This window comes from Sus scrofa, chromosome 9 (genome assembly GCF_054392235.1).
Source record: "Sus scrofa isolate SSC_HxYL_T2T_F1_AM1 chromosome 9, Sscrofa_HxYL_maternal_Yorkshire_Landrace_v2.0, whole genome shotgun sequence".
Lineage (NCBI taxonomy): Eukaryota > Metazoa > Chordata > Mammalia > Artiodactyla > Suidae > Sus > Sus scrofa.
Window position 1 is genome coordinate 63,323,861 of NC_139391.1, and position 16,248 is coordinate 63,340,108.

The 16,248-nt window shown below is 48.2% G+C and overlaps 1 long non-coding RNA gene across 2 annotated transcripts; it reads right to left on the reverse strand.

Annotated features, from left to right (window-relative positions):
- Nucleotides 1-1,208: 1,208 nt before the first annotated feature.
- Nucleotides 1,209-15,692, reverse strand: LOC110255466 (uncharacterized). Of its 2 annotated transcripts, XR_014816791.1 has the most exons (6): nt 12,288-15,692; nt 10,495-10,574; nt 8,641-8,709; nt 8,382-8,511; nt 3,968-4,093; nt 1,209-1,736 (listed from the first exon to the last, which is right to left on the reverse strand). It is a non-coding gene; the product is annotated as an uncharacterized LOC110255466 (long non-coding RNA). The 2 variants fall into 2 exon arrangements; XR_014816790.1 differs by lacking the exons at nt 8,382-8,511; nt 8,641-8,709; nt 10,495-10,574; nt 12,288-15,692 and adding an exon at nt 5,814-7,777.
- Nucleotides 15,693-16,248: the final 556 nt, after the last annotated feature.

A 16,248-nucleotide genomic window follows, 5' to 3' on the forward strand; every position in this document is an offset into this window, starting at 1 on the left:
CCCATGGTCAGAGGCAGAGCTGTGGTGCCTGTGGTGCTGGGAAGGGCCTGCTTCCTGCCATCAAATGAGTTTGGCTGCCGGCCCCAAAGCCACTTGTGTGTTCCAATGGTTCCCACGGGTCGCATGGGGAACCTGAGGCTGGGGGAAGGGACCCTGTCCTGGGATCATGGAACCAGTGGTTGGCAAGGCCAGATGGAGATGACAGGAGGTCTGTCTCTGGACCCCACCCTCCAAACCAAGTCTCTCCATGTGGGGTAGCAGAGAAGCAGGATCATCCCCGCTGCCTCACAACTTTGGGTTGACTCTTTTTTGGCTGTAACATGTTCTGTAAGAATCCAGTCCATATGTCCACCATAACTATGCCACAGGAATTCCCATCATGGCTCAACTGAAGTGAAACTGACTCATAACCATGTGGGCATGCTGTCATAGGCATTTTTGAGTATCCTAGGATTCAGAATTGCTCTTCCCTGTTATTTCGATCATGGACATGGCTCAGATCTGGCATTGCTGTCCCTGTATTTTCTGAAGTCATGTTCTCATGCAAGCCCCTGGGAGGCTGAGACTGTGACCATCCCTGTTGTGCAGACAGGGATACGGAGGTTCAGCCAGGTGAACGTGTGTGGTTTCATACATCAGGGAATTAGGTGGTAGAGCTTGGATGTGTACCCAGTCCTGACAGGTGCAAATGTCTGGCTCTTGCCATTGCCATGCAAGTGCTTTTGAGTTGAGGGGTACCCCCAGCCACAACCCTTCGTCCCCTGGGTATCCTTTGACCAAGGCCACCTGGAGTCCATGTTCCATCATCACATACACGCAAGTTGGCCTGCCAGAGGTTCTCCAGGTTGCCTAAACCCCAAGCAAGCATTCGGTTCTGTGCTGCGATGTTCTTTGATTATGGAATGATCCTTCTCTTTAGAGCTTATCAGGCCAAAACCAAAAATCCCTTTTGAGGACAAGACTACCACTATTGGGAAATGAAATGATAGCATATATTAAACAACTTCCTTGACCTCCTTAAACTTAAGACCTATGTATGTCCTTCAGTTGACCAAAATGTTATCTCTATCTAGGAAATGCAACTAAAAATGGTACCAGTGCAACTCAGTGCTGGTATCTAGGGCTTTTTTCTTCAAATTCTGTTTTTGGACCTTTGAAATCTGTGGATCTATTGCCAATGAAAAGAAAAATGTCAAGAATCAAAACCATTGGCTGTAATTTCATGTATTTCCTTCTCAAAGCTCAACCAGGTAAAAAGCACAGTAAGCCTCACCACAAGTCTCTCAAACAAGAGGCAAAAGGGATTTCGTTTTTTACATGGAAACCATTGACATGCCCACAGTCACTAATTTTGTATGAAAACCTGTCCATACCTAACACCTCTCATGTTTCACTAACCACGAATCACCTCGGTGATAATGCTTATGCATAAGTCCATCCATCTCTCTGACCACCTCCTTCAGAAGCCACAGAGAAGATTCAGAGAACTCTTGTAGATTGATACTTCACTGTTCCTGGAGCAATGGTGTTCTCTGTTCCTGGTGGAGGATTTTCCCCTTCATTTGAGCATTATTTCATTGCATGAACCACAACTATTTCAAGAGATAGCAGGGAGTGGGTCTTTCTTTCCTTTGTCTAATGAGATATAAAGGCCACATGGTAGATCCCTGTGTTCATGGTGATAGGATTTCAATGGATATCATTCATCTGATAAAATTCATGTACTAACGCATGCCCTACACAAAGATGCAAAGATTCATTACTTCAATGCCTCAATAATAACAGGAGGACATGTGTATCTTTTTTTTTAAAGGATATGTTATCTTGATTTTGTGTGCCTCAGCCATGGCATGGAAAAGTTCCTAGGCTGCTGGTCAATCAAGCTACACATGCTGTCCTACAACACAGCCGTGGACTAGCCCAAACACAATCCGAGATGGGTCTGCCACCTAATCCACAGTTCACGGATCATTAACCCACTGAGCAAGGCCAGGGATCAAACCTGCTCCCTCATGGACATTACTTGGGTCCATTACTGCTTAGCCACATGGTGCCTTCTGTTTTTATGACTTCCACTTCTGGATATTTTGAATGTGGAATTTATGAATGTATGATTTTCTTTAAAAAAAAAAAAGAAATGTGCCCCATACAGGTGGACAACGTCTAAGGTTGATTGTCTTGCCACCAGACAGATCATTTTCCAGATGGGAAAAATGATGCCCAGATGAGCCAAGGCACTGCCTGACCATCGAGGATGGCCCGTTGACACATCCAGATCCAGGCTTCCATCAGCCATTGCCTCTCCCCAAAGGCAGGGCTCCGGGGAGATCCCTGAGCAGGAAGCACAGGAATCAGAGAGCAGGGCCTTCTAGAACCTGGTAGGCCTCCCGCTCCCTCAGCCCTAATGGCCATCTGCCCTGGTTGCCGTACACTTGTGTGTTTGGGTGGCAGAGTTCCGTGGGGTCCATTGGGGTCCATGGTCAGAGGCAGAGCTGTGGTGCCTGGGAAGGGCCTGCTTCCTGCCACCAAATGAGTTTGGCTGCCAGCCCCCAAGCCATGTGTGTATTCCAATGGGTCCCACGGGTCACATGAGGGAACCTGAGGCTGTAGGAATATACCCTGTCCTGGAATCATGGAACTGGTGGTTGGCAAGCCCCAAAGGAGATGACAGAAGTCTTGCCTCTGGACCCCACACTCCAAACCAAGTCTCTCCAAGTTGGGTAGCCAATAAACATGATAACTTCCACTGCCTCACAAGTTGGGGTGGTCTGTGTTTTGGCCTACACATGTCATCTGGAAGATCCCAGTTCAGAGGTTCTCCAAACCTGTGCCACAGGGGTTCCCATCATGGCTCAGCTGAAGTGAATTTGCCTAGTCACCATGAGGGCATGAGGTCATTCCTTGGCATCGTTCAGTATCCTGAGGATCCAGCATTACTGGGACCTGTTCCTTGGGTCATGGACACGGCCCAGATCTGGAATTGCTGTGCCTTTTTTTGTTTGTAGTCATGTTCTCATGCAAGCTGCTGAGGGTCTGAGAGTGTTACTGTCCCCGTTGTGCAGACAGGGATACTAGGGTCAGTCATGTGAACATGCATGAGGTCATACATTAAGGATGCAGGTGGTGGCGCTTTGATGGGTACCCCTACCTGACAGGTGGAAATGTCTGGATCTTGCCATTGCCATGCAAGTCCTTTTGAGCTGAGGGGTACCCCCAGCCACAGCCCTTCGTCCCCTGGGTGTCCTCTGACCAAGGCCACCTGGAGTCCAAGCTCCATTGGCATATACATAGAAGTCGGCCTGCCAGCCGTTCACCAGGTTGCATAAACAACAAGCAGGCTTTCAGTTCTGGGCTGTGTCATTCTATTTTTATGGAACAGTCCTTTACTTTAGAAGTTATCCATCCAAAACCCAAAAGCAGGTTGGTGGATGAGACCACCATTGGTGGGAAAGGAAATGAAAGCATATATTAGACCACTTCCTAGACCACCTTAAAATTATGATATATGTATTTCCTTCAACAGGCCAAAATGACATCTCTATCTAGAAAATTCAACACAAAAATGGTACCAGTGTTACCCAGTGCTGGCAGGTAGGGCTTTTATCTTCAAATTCTTTTTTGAACTTTTGATCAATATGGATCTATTGCCCGTGAAACAAAAAGGTCAACAAAGTAAAACCATTGCCTATTCTTTCATGCATCTTCTTCTGAATAATCAACCAGGTAAAAGGCACAGCAAGCCTCTCCACAATTCTTTAGCAAACAGGAAACAGGGATATCATTTTTGAAATGGAAAACTTTGGCATGCCCATGATCACTAAATTTGTATGAAAAACTGTCCATAAATAATTCCTCTTTTGTTTCACCTCGGTGATAATACTTATGTATGACTTCATCCATCTATCTGCCCACCTCATTCAGAAGCCACACAGAAGATACAGAGCACCCGTGCAGATTGACAACTCACCTTTCCAGGAGCAATGGTGTTCTCCTTTCCTGGTTGAGGATTTTCCAATTCTTTTGTGCATCATTTCATTGCATGAACCACAATAATTTCAAGAGATAGCAGGGAGTGGGTCTTTCTTTTCTTTATCTGAGGAGAAATAAAGGGCACACAGTAGATCCCTGTGTACAAGGTGATAGGATTTCAATGAATATCATTCTTCAGATAAAATTCATATAGTAACGTACATCCTGGGCAAAGATGCAAAGATTCGTTACTTCAATGCCTCAATAATAACAGGAGGCAAGGTGTAAATTTTTTCTGAAAAAGTGGATATTATCTTGATTATGGGGGCCCCATCCTTGGCATGGAGATGTTCCTAGGCTGTTGGTCAATCAGAGCTACACATGCTGGCCTACCCCACCGCATTGGCATGGCCAACCGTGATCCGAGGTTGTTCTAAGATCTAATCCACAGTTGACGGATCCTTAAACCAATGAGCAAGGCCAGGGATCAAATCTGCTTCCTCACAGACATTCCTTGGGTCCATTACTGCTAGCCACAAGGGGCACTCTGCTTTTATGACCTCCACTTCTGGAATTTCTGAAAGTAGATTTGATGAATGTATGAATTTCCTGTAGAAAAATAATTGCTCCCTATATGTGGACCACCTCTAAGTTTGACTGTCTTGCCACCAGACAGATCATATTCCAGATTGGAAAAATGAAACCCAAATTAGCAAGGGCACTGCCTGACCATCTAGGTTGCCCTGTTGCCACATCCAGCTTCAGGCTTCCATCAGCCCTTGGCTCTCCCCAAAGGCAGGGCTCCGGTGAGATCCCTGAGCAGGAAGCACAGGAATCAGAGAGAAGGGCCTTCTAGAATCTGGTGGGCCTCCCGCTCCCTCAGCCCTGACGGCCATCTGCCCTGCTGGCTGGGCACCTGTGTGTTTGGGTGGTAGAGTTCCATGGGGTCCGTTGGGGCCCATGGTCAGAGGCAGAGCTGTGCCACAAGAGTTTCGATCATGGCTCTGCTGAAGGGAAACTGACTAGTCACCATGACAGCATGGGGTCAATCCGTGGCATCATTCAGTATGGTGAGGATCCAGCATTGCTGGGACCTGTTATTTGGGGCATGTACACAGCTCAGACCTGGCATTGTTGTCCCTGTATTGTCTGTAGTCATATTCTCATGCAAGCCCCAGGGAGGCTGAGAGTCTTACTGTCGGCGTTGTACAGATAGGGATGTGGAGGCTCAGCCAGGTGAACATGTGTGATATCTTATATCCAGGAAGCAGGTGGTGGTGCTTGGATGGTTACCGAGAACTGACAGGTAACCCAGCAACAGCCCTTTGCCGCCTGGGTGTCCTCTAACCAAGGCCACCTGGAGTCCAAGCTTCATCTGCATATACACACATGTCGGCCTGCCAGAGGTACAACATGTGGCCTAAAATCCAAGCCTACTTTCGGTTCTGGGCTGTGTCATTCTTTGGTTATTGAACGGTCCTTTTCATTAGAGGTTATCAAGCCAAAACAAAAAGCCAATTGGAGGATGAGACTACCATTGGTGGGAAAGGAAATGAAAGCGTTTATTAGATCACTTCCTAGACCTCCTTAAATTTATGACATAGGCATGTCCTTAGATAGGCCAAAACAACATCTCTATCTAGGAAATGAGACTAAAAATTAAAACTCTCATGAAGCATCTTCTGAAAAGTCAACCAGGTAAATGGCACAGCAAGCCTCTCCACAAGTCTTTCACACGACAGGCAACAGGGATTTCTTTTTTAAATGGAAAACATTGACATGCCCATGGTCACTCATTTTGTATGAAAACCTGTCCATACCCAACGTCTCTCTTTTTCACCCACCGTGATTCACCTCAGTGATATTTCTTTTGCATGAGTCCATCCATCACTCTGCACACCTCCTTCACAAGCCACACAGAAGATACAGGGCACTTGTGCTAATTGACACTTCACCTTTCCAGGAGCAATGGTGTTCTCTTTTCCTGGTGGAGAATTTTCCCCTTCTTTGGCCCATTATTTCTCTGCATGAACCACAATGATTTCAAGAGCTAGCAGGGAGTGGGTTTTTCTCATCTTTCTCTGATGAGAAATAAAGGCCACACAGTAGATCCCTGTGTACATAGTGATAATATTTCAGCAGATACATTTCTTCAAATAAAATACATGTAATAACATATGCCCTTGGTAAAGATGCAAAGATTCATTAATTCAATGCCTCAGTAATAACAGAAGTATACCTGTATATATATTTTTTAAAAGTAGATTTTTCTTTATTTTGGGGCCCCTCTCTTGGCAAGGAAGATTTCCTAGACTGGAAGTCAATCAGAGCTAAACATGCTGCCCTATGCCCCAGTCATTCCCTTTGGCCCCGTGATCCGTGATGGTTCTGCAACTTAATCCAAAGCTCACGGATCCTTTACCCACTGATTAAGGCAAGGGATCAAACCCGCTTCCTCATGGACATTCCTTGGGTCCATTACTGCTGAGCCACGAGGGGACCTCTGCTTTGATAACTACCCCTTTTGTATTTCTCAAAACTGTATTTAATGAAAGTATGATTTTCTTGAAAAAAAAAATGCACCCTACATGTGAACAACAACATGTAGGTTGGCTGTCTTGCCACCAGACAGATGGTTTTCCAGATGGCCCGCTGTGATCCGTGATGGGTAAAGAAGCTAATCCCAGCTCCCGGATCCTTCACACAATGAGCAAGGCCAGGAATCAAACCCGCTTCCTCATGGACATTCATTAGGTCCATTACTGCTGAGCCACAAGGGACCCTCTGCTTTGCTGAATTCCATTTCTGGAATTTCAAAAATGAAATTTATGAATATAAGATTATCTTGAAAAAAAAAGATGCACTCTAGAGGTGGAAAACTTAACGTTGAATGTCTTTCCACCAGTGAGATCATTTTCCAGATGAGACAAATGATGCCCAGATGAACAAGGGCACTAGCAGACCATCTAGGTGGGCCATTGCACAACCAACTCCAGGGTTCCATCAGACATTGCCTCTCCCCAAATGCAGTGCTCCAGAGAGGTCTCTGAGGAGGAAGCACAGGAATCAGAGATGAGGGGCTTCAAGCCATAATGGCCATCTGGATGAGAGGTACCTGTGAGTTGGGGGGGAGAGTTCCATGGGGTCCACTGGGGCCCATGGTCAGAGGCAGAGTTGTGGTGCCTGTGGTGCTGGGAAGGGCCTGCTTCCTACACGCAAATGGGTTGGGCTGCCGGCCCCAAAGCCATCTGTGTATTCCAGTGGTTCCCACAGGTCACATGGGGGAATCTGAGGCTGTGGGAAGGGACCCTGTCCTGGGATAATGGAACTAGTGGATGAAAAGGCCTGAAGGAGATGACAGAAGACCAGTCTCTGGACCCCAAAATCCAAACCAAGTCTCTCCATGTCGTCTTCCAACATGGGGTGGTCGGTTATTTGGCTGACACACGTCATCTGGAATATGACAGTCTAGAGGACTTCCACACCTGTGACACAAGCGTTCCCATCATGGCTCCGCAGAAGGGAAACTGACTAGTTACCACGACGGCATGGATTCATTCCTTGGCATCGTTCAGTAGGCTATGGATCCAGCATTGCTGGGATCTGCTATGTGGTTCATGGACATAGCTCAGATCTGGCACGGCTGTCCCTGTATGGTCTGGAGTCATGTTCTCATGCAAGCCCCTGGGAGGCTGAGCTTGTGACTGTCCCCATTGTGCAGACAGGCAGACTGAGGCTCAGCAGGGTGAATGTGCATGATGTCATGCATCAAGGGAGCAGGTGGTGGAGCTTGAATGGGTCCCCAAACCTGAGAAGGGGAAAAGTCAGGATCTTGCCATTGCCATGCAAGGCAGTTTGAGCTGAGGGGTACCCCCAGCCACAGCCCTTCATCCCCTGGGTATCCTCTAACCAAGGCCACCTGTAGTCCAAGCTCCATCGGCATATACACACAAGTCTGCCTGCCAGCGGTTCAGCAGGTGGCCTAAAACTCAAGCAAGCTTTCACTTCTGGGCTGCCTCATTCTTTGGTTTATGGAACAGTACCCTGCATTAGAGGCTATCAAGCCAAAATCCAAAAGCCAGTTGGATGATGAGACTACCATTGGTGGGAAAGGAAATGAAAGCGTTTATTAGACCACTTCCTAGATCTCCTTAAACTTATGACATAGGCATGACCTTAGATAGGCCAAAACAACATCTCCATCTAGGATATGAGACTAAAAATTAAAACTCTCATGAAGCATCTTCTGAAAAGTCAACCAGGTAAATGGCACAGCAAACTTCTCTACAAGGCTTTTGCACAACAGGCAATAGGGATTTCTTTTTCAAATGGAAACCATTGACATGCCCATGGTCACTCATGAAAACCTGTCCATACCCAACGTCTCTCTTGCTTCACTCGCCGTGACTCACCTGCGTGATAACGCTGATGCATGAGCCCATCCATCTCTCTGCCCACCTCATTCAGAAGCCACACAGAAGATACAGAGCACCCGTGCAGATTGACGCTTCACCTTTCCAGGAGCAATGGGGTTCTCTGTTCCTGGTGGAGGATTTTTCCCTTCCTTTGAATACTATTTCATTGCATGAACCACAACAATTTCAAGAGCTAGCGGGGAGTGGGTCTTTCTCATCTTTCTCTGATGAGAAATAAAGGCCACATGGTAGATACCTGTGTACACGGTGATAGGATTTCAATGGATATCTTTCTTCTGATAAAATTCATGTAATATCATATGCCCTGTGCAAAGATGCAAAGAATGGTTACGTCAATGCCTCAATAATAACAGGATTACAGCTGTGTCTTTTTATTTTAAAAAAGATTTTATCTTGATTTTGGGGGCCCCACCCATGGCATGGAGAAGTTCCTAGGGTGGCTGTCCATCAGAGCTAAATACGCTGGCCTATGCCACCACCATGGGCTTGGTCCACCGTGATTCACGATGGGTCTACCTTCTAATCCAGAGATCATGGATCCTTCACCCACTGAGCAAGGCCAGGTATTAAACCCGCTTCCTCATGGATATTCCTCGGGTCCATTACTGCTGAGCCACAAGGGGCCCTCTGCTTTGATGGCCTTGGATTTTGATTTTATGAAAGTGGATTTTATGAATATATGATTTTCTTGAAAAACAAAATGCACACTACAGGGGGCTAAGTCTAAGGTTGACTGTCTTTCCAACAGCTAGATCGTTTTCCAGATTGGAGAATGATGCCCAGATGAGCCAAGGCACTGCCTGACCATCGAGGATGGCCCATTGACACATTCACCTCCAGGCTTCCATCAGCCATTGCCTCTCCCCAAAGGCAGGGCTCTGGTGAGATCCCTGAGCAGGAAGCACAGGAATCAGAGAGCAGGGCCTTCTAGAACCTGGTGGGCCTCCCACTCCCTCAGCCCTAATGGCCATCTGCCCTGGTTGCCATACACCTGTGAGTTTGGGTGGCAGAGTTCCATGGGGGCCACTGGGGCCCATAGTCAGAGGCAGAGCTGTGGTGCCTGTGGTGCTGGGAAGGTCCTGCTTCCTGCCACCAAATGGGTTTGACTGCTGGCCCCAAAGCCATCTGTGTATTCCAATGGGTCCCATGGGTCACATGGGGAACCTGAGGCTGGGGGAAGGGACCCTGTCCTGGGATCATGGAACCGGTGGTTGGAAAGGCCCGAAGGAGATGACAGAAAGCCTGTCTCTGGACCCCACTCTCCTAACCAAGTCTCTCCAAGTGTGGAACCCGAGAATTGGGATAATACCCGCTGCCTCACATCTTGGGGTGGTCTGTGTTTTCGCCGACAGACGTCATCTGGAAGATCCCACTCCAGATATCTTCCAAACCTGTGCCACAGGAATTCCCCTCATGGATCAGCCAAAGGTACACTGTCTAGTAACCACGAGGGCATGGTTAGTCATTCCTTGGCATTGTTCAGTATCCTGAGGATCCAGCATTGCTGCCACGTCTTATTTGGTCATGCACATGGCTCAGATCATGCATTGCTGTCCCTGGAATTTCTGTAGTCAAATCCTCATGCAAGGCCATGGGAGATTGAGAGTGTTACTGTCCCTGTTTTGCAGACAGTGTTACTGAGGCTCAGCCAGGTGAATATGCATGATGTCATACATCAAGGAAGCATGTGGTGGTGCTTGCATGGTTACCCAGACCTGACATGTGGAAAAGTCTGGATCTGTCCACTGCAATACAAGTCTTTTTGAGATGATGTGTACCACCAGCCACAGACATTCGTCCCCTGGGTGTCCTCTGACCAAGGCCACATATATTCCAAGCTCCATCGGCACTGACACACAGCGGTTAGCAAGTTTGCCTAATTCTTTTGTCATGGAGCAGTCCTTGTCTTTAGAGGCTATCAAGCAAAAACCAAAAAACCATTTGGAGGACTAGAATACCATATGTGTGAAAGGAAAGATAGGAATACATTTATTCCTTTTCCTATACTTCTGTAAACTGAACACATATGGTTTTCCTTAAACATGCTGAAAATGGCCTCTACCTAGGAAGATGCCAAGAAAAATGGTACCAGTGGAATTCAGTTCTGGCAGGCAGGGGCTTTTGGTTCAAACTCCATTTTTGGACCTTTGACCTATTTGGATCCCTTGCCTGTGAAAAGAAAAAGGACAAGAATGTCAAATCATTGGCTCATCCTTAATGAGTCGTCTTCTGAAAAATCAACCCATTTAAATGGTACAACCAGCCTCTCCACCAGTCTTTTGGACAACAGGCACCCTGGGTTTCCTCTTTTTTTTTTTTAAATTGGAACCCATTGACATGCCCACTGTCACTAGTTTCGTAGGAAAACATGTCCATAGCTAACATCTCTATTCCTTTTCCTCACCCCCACCACAACTCAGTTCTAAGGCTTATGCATGAGTCCATCCATGTCTCTGTCCACCTCTTTTGCCATTCACACAGAGGTCACAGAGCACCCGTGCAGACTGACCCTTAGCCCTTCCATGAGCAACTGTGCTCTCTGGTCCTGGTGGAGGATCTTCCCATTCTTTGGAGCCATATTTCTTTGCACAAGCCACAACTTTTTCAAGAACTAACAGGGAGTGGGTCATTCTCTTCTTTCTATGTTGACCAATAAAGGCCACATTGTACATCCATATGTACATGATGATAGCATTTCAGTGGATAACATTCTTCTGATAAAATTCACTTACTAACTTATGCCCTGGGCAAAGATGCAAAGATTCCTTACTTCACTGCCTCAATACCAATAGGAGGGCAAGTGTATCTTTTTAAAAAAGCATTTATTTTGACTTTTAAGGTCCTCAGCCATGGCATGGGGAAGCACCTAGGCTAGGGGTCAGTTTGGAGCTACACTTGCCCACCTAAGTCAATGCCACAACCATGCCACACAGGATCGGAGACGCATCTGCAAACTCCCACTGAGCAAGGCCAGGGATCAAACCCACTTCCTCATGGAGAGGACTTCGGTCCGTTACTGTTGAGCCACAAGGGGAACTCCGTTTGGATGACCAACCCTTTTGCACTTTTTGAAGTGGGAATATACGAATGTATGAGTTTTAGGAAAACCTAATGCACCCTACTGGTGGACAAATTCTGAGGTCGACTGAATTGCCACCAGCCAGATCCTTGTCCAAATAGGATCCTGACACCCAGCAGAACCAGGGCACTGCCTGACCTTCTAGGTTGGCACGTGGCCCCATCAAGCTCCAGGTGGCAATCCACCCTTTGCTCACCCCAAAGGAAGTGCTCAGGAGAGTTCACGGAGCAAGGGGCAGAGCCATCTCTAGAACCTGGTGGGCCGCCCCCTCCCCCAGCCCTAAAGGCCATCTGCCCTGGTTGCCAGGCACCTGCGTGTTTGGGCAGCAGAGTTCCGTGGCGTCAGTTTTGGCCCATAGTCAGAGGCAGAGCTGTGGTGCCTGTGGGGCCGGAGAGGGCCTGCTGCCTGCTACCAAAATGTTTTGGCTGCCAGCCCTGGATTTCCTGTGGACACTCTCCTGGTGGTATTGGACACCTTGAGAGGAGTTCTATGTTTCCTGGAGCTTCCCTGGGACACCCCACTCTGGGCTCTCTTCTGGTCTTGGTTGTCCAGAGTGGGCATCATTTCAGAAGAGGAAGAGAACTGGCTGAGATGGGTTCTGGCTGGGCTGAAGTCTACAGAAAGGCTGGGGGAAAATTGTATGCATGGCCCGAGGGCTTGAAGCCCTCCAGTCACCCGCTGCATAGGCCAGCACCCCCAACTTGCAAAGCCCGTGCTTGGCGGCACTTCATCACATCCCCAACATGTCATCTCCCAATAGGGAAAGCTTCCTTGGCAAAGGACGGAAGAGGGAGCCCTCTCACCTGTGCTGTCTCGGGCTGATGTGGGCTCATGTCCAAGGACAGATCCTATCCCTTGGAGCCAACTCAGAAGCCTAAAAAGCCCAAGGGTTCAAGGCCTAAAACACCTTGGAAACATCCCAGGAGAAGGTCCACCACCTCCAGGAGAAACCCATATTTGGGCTGAAGGAAAACATTCATCTTCAGCCATGTCTGCAAAAGCTCTGCCAGGAAACAGAGGGATGGAAGCAGAGAATGTGGGTCCTGAGGGAACAAAAATATGTGTGTGAATGTTTATACACACAGAGGTGTGGGTCCTGGAGGAGAAAGGGATCCAGCTGCCATCTCTGGCTGAAAGCACCCTGAAGACAATCCATTGGCCTGAGCCTTGGGAAGCAGAAGGAACATGACTTGCGGACAATGACTGCCCACCAGCACGGCTGCCAGAATGCCAAAGGAAGCTTCTCATGCATGCTTGGCACTGCAAAGTGCCCTTACAAAAGCATGAAGAATACATCAAGGCCATCTCCAGAGAACTGCCTGAAGACCATCAGATGAATGGAGAGCTTGCGGGACAAGGACAAAGTCTACAAACTGAGTGCACATCCTTACAGGCAGAGAACTCTCAGCTGGAAAGGGAGATTCAGGAGCTTCAGCTCCACATCGGGATGCTGTCCCAATTACATGAAGAGCACCTCAAGAAACTCCTGAGAAGATCCATTGAGGAGGAGGCTCGTGGCCTCACCTTACAGAAGAAATGCCCCCAGGTGTTCAGACGCTTGGGCTCTCTGCATTAGCAGGGCAGAGTCTACAAGAAGATAGTGGAAGACATGGGCAGAGAGGTGGCCAGGACCACTGTCTCTTACCAGAATGAGATCCTCTTCTAGGAGGCTAGAGCCCACACAAGAGGGATGGCAGCTCTGTGGGCTGAGAGACAGCTCCTGGAGCTCAGAAGGGGAAATGCTGCCATGAAACAAAGGCTGGCCCACCTCCAGGTTGAGCTCCAGGCTTTCCCGAGAAGGGCTGTGGCACCTACTTTTCCACACACGGCCCACATATGCCTGCAATTCCCAGGGTACCCCCTTGCTCCTCAGCTTCCACAGGAAGCAGGAAGTTTGCACCAAGAGAGCTCAGGCTCCCCAAGTCCCACCCAGGTTGGATGCCATGCTCAGACCAGCTGGGTCTCAACACACAGAGCCACACCGAGAACTACACCTGTGACATCGCCCTAGACAAGGAGAGTGGATTTCTCTCTTTCCAGTCCAACTTCTCTCTCTAACTGATGCTCTCCCTCCTCCAAGTTACATTTGCTGGCACCACCGTGCCTCATCAGGATTGGCTCAACAAGGGATTCATTTCATATCATTCTCAGGAATACCTGCATTTCAGGTTCCTGGGCCCTCACATTGAACGTGGATAAGGACTGTATTTTGATTCCAATCAAAGGTCCCCTTTGCACTAAACCATTGTGGCTGTCTCACATTGATCCTTTCAACTCACAAAGCTTCCTTGAATAGGAGAGGAATTGGGAGGAACTGGTCAAAGGAACATCATCTTTCCCCTCCTGCATTGTCCCTGTGTTATTGTTTTGTTTTGTGGTTGGTTTGATTTGTCTTACAGATGCAAAAGAAGGCCAAACAAACCCCTCAACCCCAAAGCCTTCTGATGCCTTGCCCTCCCTTTCCCTTGGCACCAGGGAGGCCTTCCCCAATCTGGCTCTGAGCATCCGGGGGCTTCTGTGGAGAACTCCAACCCTGGCTTCTTCCCTCCTTGGGGCACCTGCACTGGCCGTTCTGGTTGCTGGCCTCTTCCCATGGCTGGAGCTGTATCATCCAGCCTCAGCTCAAAGGCCACCTCCTCCAGGAAGCCTTCTCTGGCCACCATGCTGAAAGGGGTAGTTCTCCACCACGGAGGCCCTCCCTAGCACACAGGGCCTTCAGTGCACACATGCTGGCCAACATCATCCCTGTGGATCTTTTCTGATGGCTTGAGGGTCTGTTGTGACAGGTCACCTCCAACGGGATGGCAGCCTGCGGCTCTGTGGGGCTGGGACCTTGTCAGGCTTGGTGAACCCCTCAGCCCATCATGAAGGACAGAGAGGAGGTGGGAAATAGGCAGGGCCCACATGGACAGAGGAAGGCGGTTTTGAGAAATGCCTGGACCTGGGGAATTCCACCTCGACTCCAGGGCCTAGATCAGGACACCAGGGCACACTGTGTTCCAGGAGGATCCAACACCACTAGGCCTACCTCAGAGGCCCTTCTCAAGTGCAGACCAGAAAGGAGAGCAGAGCTCTCCAGGGTGGGGTCCCCTGTGTCTATCAGCCTGTCCCATTCCTTCCCTCACCCCCACCACAGCCAGCATCCACCTTCCTCTCACAGCTCTGGCATCTGAGAAGAAAGCTCATGAAATAGATTAGAGTGGAATCCTTGGAGGGAAATGGAGAAGGCTCACAGTGACTCCTCAAGGAGAAGATGTGCCTTTCTCTGGTGAGATGATGTTATGCTCTATCAGATTGATGATCATATATTTAAGTGTGTGTGTGTGCGTGTGTGTGTGTGTGTGTGTGTGTGTGTGTGTGTGTGTGTGTAGATTTATTAGATCACAGAGAAGCATGGATACACATATGCCTGTACCTAAAGTTAAAAGTCAATGAATACAGTATACCATATATATGTTAGGATGTCATATATATTCCTTTTCCCCAGGAGAAGTTCAGTGTCCTTTCAAAGAAAACCACTCTGTAGTTGACAGCCAGAGCCTGATGAGACTAGGCATTTTTTCCTTTATTGGCTGTACCTGCAGCATGCAGTATTTGGGGCCCGAGGTAGTGTCTGAGCCAAATGTGCAGCCTAGGCTAGAGTTATCGAGAGAAATGCTGGATCCTGGACCCCCTGCTCTCGTCCAGGGATAGAACCAGCAATGCTGCAGAGACACGCCTGATTGTGAATCCACTATTCCACAGCAGGAATACCTCATAACCTGTTTTGAGAACAAGCATATTTGGCCCACCAAGGATGGGTTCAATGACGTTCTGGCTGGGATCACTCCTCAAAGGAGAGTCAAGAAGGCATGGGAGTAAACACCCTAGCTTGTGTCCCAGTCACTACCAGGGATGCACCAGAGGATCCAGGTCCTGTGGTCACATGTGGAAATGCACACAAACCCACGCACTTCTCATAGCAGCCATCTGTGTGTTGCAATGGTTCCCGTTGGTCGCATGGGGAACATTAGGCTGGGGGCCGTGACCCTGTCCTGGGAACAGGTAACCTGTGGGTGGCAAGGCCTGAATGAGACGACAGAAAGCATGCCTCTGGAACCCATGCTCCAAACCAAGTCTCTAAAAGTGGGTTACATGAGAAGCAGGATCATTCCCCCAATGTCTCTCAACTTAGGAATGTTTCTGTTTGGTAGAACCCATGGCATATGGTAGATCCCAGTCCAGAAGTCTTTCAAACCTATGCCACAGAAGTTTCCGTCATGGCTCAGCAGAAGGGAATCTGAATAGTAACTATGATGGCATGGTGTCAATACATGGCATCGCTAAGTTGGCTGAGGATTTAACATTGCCGTGACTTGTGATTTGGGAAACGGACACGGCTCAGATCTAGCGTTTTTGTCCCTGTAGTATCTGCTCGCAGTTGCAGCTTTGATTCCACCCACAGTCTTGGACCATCCAGGTGCCATGGGTATGGCCCTAAGAGTGTGAATAAAATCCAAAATATATGAACCACACTAGGAATCCAAACCATGGATATGACAACTCCAGATCCTGAACCTGCTATGCCATACGTGAACTGCTTTCTATCTGCTCAAAAACAATATTTTTGGTCCTATTCTACATGCACAAAATCAGATAACCTTGGGTCTGTATCCTTTACTTCACCACCAACAACATATGGACAGCTAGTCCTTGAAAATGGTGATAGAAATGGTGCTCACCCAACCTCATCATTTGCAACAAAATTTAGGACTCTTGCCCTCT